Source organism: Tenrec ecaudatus, chromosome 14, assembly GCF_050624435.1.
Source record: "Tenrec ecaudatus isolate mTenEca1 chromosome 14, mTenEca1.hap1, whole genome shotgun sequence".
Classification (NCBI taxonomy): domain Eukaryota; kingdom Metazoa; phylum Chordata; class Mammalia; order Afrosoricida; family Tenrecidae; genus Tenrec; species Tenrec ecaudatus.
Window position 1 is genome coordinate 95,711,493 of NC_134543.1, and position 5,095 is coordinate 95,716,587.

The following is a 5,095-nucleotide window of genomic DNA, read 5'->3' on the forward strand; positions in this document are numbered from 1 at the left end:
GCCCCAGCTAACTACAAGGGAGCGCAATAAAAGTCGCTGGAGAACTTGTGGGGGGTGGGGTGGGGGTGGGGAGGCTTTGAAAAGTGTGATGAGAGTTGCTGTTTTTGCCCTTTCCCTTTCCCATCCGTCTCTGTGGACACCCACCTGCATTGTACTTGAACTGCTTATCCTGTTCTCTTTGATCCCCGTTAGACTGCGGGATTTGTGAGGGGCGGGACCCTGTCATCTTTGTTCAAGACTGGCTTCTTCCTGCCTAGCAAACTGGTACGGAGCGAACCAGCAAAACTGTGACTTCTGCATGCCATCTGGTGGCGATTTACATGTATTACAGGAGCAGTTTTAAGAATTAAGAGGTCCCAGGATTGATGAACCCTAGAGGGACTGCAAATAATGGTCCCGAGGTGGTGGAGGGGGCGGGGTTGTTAAGAGGGAGCACATGTCAAGGAGTTCAGGAAAGGAAACAATGTTTTGAGACTGATTGTGGTAGCAATTGTACCACAACTGATTGAACGATGGAATGGCATGTAGTTGTATGAACTGCCAATAAAATGGGTTTGAATAAAATAAAGAATTAAGATGTCACTTTTTTTGGACAGGTGCAAAGTGGAGCAGTGGAGAGGTAAGCCAGGCATTTTGAAAATGGAAGCTCCACAGGTAAGTTTTCTGGAGGGAGCAGCCCTGGGGATCCTCTGGCAGTCGCCCTGTCATCTGACTCCACCTCACTTTGTCTGGAGAAAGTGCTCTTGCAGCGGTCTGGGTTTTCCGAGTTACTGGAAGACGGAAGACTGCACGTGGTGGTTCAGTGGCTGAATTTCCACCTTCCGTAAAGAGAGCTGTGGGTTTGATTCCCAGCTGGTGAACCGGCTTCACTGACCCTTCCAGGTGGGAAAAAAACAAAACAGGCCTCTGGAGAAAGAGTTGGTGACCTACTTCTGAAAATCAGCCACAAGGGACAGATCGTCATCTGACCACAGAGAGGGTCCAGGACCAGCAGCCATTTGTTCTATTGTCGCTAGGATACCATGAGTCCATGCCGTCTTGTTGGCAGGGCACACCGAGAAACAAGTCGAAATGCCACACACACGGACCTAGGATTGCTGAGCCCCGGTGGTGGAGTGGTTACGTGTTGGGCTGCTAACTGCAAGGTCAGCAGTTTGAAACCACCAGCAGCTCCTGGGGAGAAAGGCAGGACTGTCTATTCCCTTAAGGAGTCACAGTCTCAGCAGCCCACAGGGCCAGTTCTCCTACCCTTATCCTATAGGGTCATTGTGAATCAGAACTGACACAGAAATAACAGTGAGCGAGCTGAGCCACTTGTAAAGTACACTGGTTTGCTGGTCTACCCTGACTCCGACTGTGGGCAGCACACCCTGAGCACCAGGTAACTGATAAAACTAACACCAGTAACTTACATGCACACACACACACACACACACACACACACACACTTCTATAGAATTCTATTTCAAGGGGATTTGAGACAGGCTGAAAAGTATTCAAGGTAAAGAACCAGGTTCAGGAGTTGTCTAAAAAACAATCTGGTCCCAAACCTTGAGCTTTCTGAGAAGTGCCACGTCCATCTCTGACTCCCAACTGCTGTGCCAGATGACAGCTACCCCCTGGGGCAGCCAGCGGGTTTGAAAGAGCAAAGCTTAATCGCAGATAATAGTGAGAGACAGGAAACATTGGAGAACGGTAATGGGTAGAGTGCATTAGTGAGGTTTCTGCGCTGTCACCCTTTACTGCTCGCTCTCCGTGGACGTGGCCCCTCGCTCCCTGGATCCCATTAACTCCCCAGGATGCACCAGGATGCGCTCTGTGAAAAGTGGTTCCCAGCGGTTGGCTCTGGGGAGGAGGAACCAGAGCCAAGCAGCCGTTCCCAGACAGAAAAGACACAAAATGACAGTGTGTCCGTGCCAGGAAGACTGCACCAGGAGAGCGGGCAGCCTCTGGACGGACAGAAGTCTGTGCAATTCTGCTTTGTTTTTGTGGAACTGAGTCACTGGGTGTTGGGTTATGGGGTGGTGAATACAGGCATGTATACACACACACACACGGACACACACAAATGCTATAAGGGAGTGGGTTTAAAGCACAGACACTTATTTTCTTATGGATAAGGACACACACACGCACACACACACACACACAGTTTCCCCAGAGGATTACGTCCACAGGTACCGGGTTAGGGTTCGAAGGCTATCTCCATTGCTGAAGTAGGGCCACACCTTTCCTCTCTCCACCACCGGCTCACTCCAGGGTCCGTTGTCAAGCGCACGCCCCATACATCTGTCCCTTGGGCCACACTGCTTCCTCATCCTGAGACGCCCCATCTTTCCTTGTCTGCTCTGGAGGCAGACATCGGGTTTGCATGCCCCGACTCTCAGCCCAGACTTGTCCTCCAAATGCAGGAAGCCTGGGATACCATCTAACTTACCTGAGCTCTGGTTTCCAAATCTCGAAATTGCTAAGAACCACTCTCGGGTGTCAGGCTGGCCATTTCGGGAGAGTAAGGTGGGAGAATAATGGAAGGCGAGTCCGTTCAAGGTGCCTTTGGTCCATGAGTGGACAGGACAAAAGACAGCCAGGGGGTGGCCGGAGCTACGGCCTTGTTAATGGGCCCACTCTCTTTTCTGTTGCACTTCCGGTGTAATCTTCACAACAGCTGGTGTGAAGAGCAAGTGTGAGTAATTGACACAGAGCCAGAGATGCAGAGCTCAGCTGTGGGCAACAGAGAACGGGCAGAGAGTATGTGCGGATGAATCCTTTATTCTCCTATATTAAGAAGCCTGGCGGGCTGGGTTTCTTGGGTGGAGGGAGGAGACAAGTCCCAATCACATTCTCATAATTAATATTGTTCTCCACTGTAACCTCCAGTAACAACGCTGCCTTAAGGTCACCTCTTGCAAGCACATGGCTGGTTGCTCTCCAGCTGGAAGCTGTAACTATGCCCTCTAGGTTCTGAAGTCAGCCACTGGCCCTCACCTGCCTGGCACTGGCGTCAGGTTACTCTTCCAATGAACTCAGGGACCTTTAGGGTTAGGGTCCAGCCCCCTTTGTTAGGCATGTCCTTACCTGTGATTAGGGGGCTTGCACACTTAGAGTGCATCTACGCCTTTGTTGGCAATATAATCTCTCTTTCTGCAAGGACCTGGCTCCTGAAGTCATGACACTGGTGGTGAGCTCTTGCATGCTTTGTCTTGTCTGATGTCTCTTTAATTTACCCCTCAGTTACTCAAGGGCCCCTGGACCCATTCAGTTGTGCGGCTGGTACCTCACACTCAGCAGACATGCGCTATGACTCCCGTTTGTGAATTAGATGACACCCTCCTCAGTGTTCCCGTGTGCTTTAGGGAGAACTTCTTATCGTGTCATCGATTTACTTATTTGGGACCTGAATGACCTTCCGTGCACCTGAGTGAACCCCTCTGGAAGAGGATGGGCTCAGCCAATGGGTGTGTGGTGAAGACTACCTGAGATCAGGAAAGAGGGAGCTTCCAAAAGCTCGAGGTAAAAAATACAACAACAACAACAACAAAAACAATCAAAAGGCAATGGAATGTCTCCAAGACCTTTTGGAATGCCCTTCGTGGAAGCCTCTGGGCAGTTAGCACTCAGGAAGTCTTGGCAGGACTGTTCTGTGTTGTGTGGAAGTCAAGCAGCACCTCCTGAGCGGCTGGGCTGACCAATTTGAGGGGGCGATTTCCAGCCTTGGAAGCTCTGTGAGCAGTTCCAGTCGGTCCGATAGGGTTTTTATGAATCGGAATTGACTTGAGGGAAAGCTTTGATTTATTGTGAAATCCTAGTGCCGTTGTGGGTGGAAAACACAGTTTCCTTATAGTGAAGATTTGAAGAACAGCCATCAGTGACTTTCAACTTCCACGGGGCTCTTCCAGGGAGCTCCGTGGGGCCTTTCAGTTGACATCTGTGCTTGACTTGGGGTACACTTTTCTGCCTTCCTTCCTGGGTTCAGTGAGGATGTTTCTTGGAGAAGTCCGGGGATTTCAAAGGTAAAGATAACAAAAACCCATCACGTGTCATAGTCTCCAGCAGCAGGTATCGTATTGTGCTAACCTGTCTCTTGCTGGGAAATTACCTGGGAAATTGCCTGGGAATAGGAGAGAGCAGGCTATACTGCTTCCAAAGAGCTTGCCAAGTGAGATTAAAGACGTGGTCCAGTGAGCTGTGGTTAGTCTGGGCAACACGCAGTGGGTAGAAAGAGAGATGCTGGAGACTGTGCTTGTACCCATTGAACGTCCCATGTGCACGTGGACTCAGGGCAAGCACTGTGGCCCCGGGGGAGATTATAGAAGCACTCCTCAACCAGGGCCAGTTTAGCTGCTCAGGCCTCTTTGGGACTCATCCCCATCCCACAAGTCCGCCTTGTGAATTCCCCATTTTTGACTTGAGGCAAGTGGCTCGGAGAGAAGAAACTCGATGGGGAAAAGTCAAGCACGACCAGGGGCAGGGCAAGGCAGGGCATGGAGGTGCAGTGAAGATCAAGAGAAGCGTCTTCTTCCTTCTTATTAGTCGCCTTAGCTTTAGACCTCGTGACGGAGATGGGGCCTAGGTCAGTCCTCCTTGGCAATCCATTTCTGCCCGGCTTCATCTTGACCACCTTTGTATACCACAGTCCAGCATAGAAGAAGGTGTCTGAAGGTATATGAGATCAGGAAGCAATTTTTTTTTCCATCTCAGATCTGGGATGGAGTTCTGTAGTCAGTGAGGCAATGACATGGGGATTACGTCAGACGTGTCCTGGCCTCAGTAAGGAGACGGAGAAGCCAACTCCACACCAGCTCAAGGCACATTACTGCGAGCGGAGCTCGGGCACGTCTCCACCCATCATCCTTCTTTACCCTAAGCTACTATCAACCCTACTTCCCCAGCCGCTCTGTCTCTCTCCTGGGTTTGATAATTCATCCCAAATGCCACAACAAACACACAGACAAGACTCCTGATGATGGGGGTCATTCAGGAAGCTACCAGGTTACGCAATGGGCAGGAGATAGTGCTTTTGACGACAGTACCTTTTCTCAGTCATGTCAGCAGGCACATCTCCCACTGGCCCTCCATCTCTCAATCATGGGGTCTC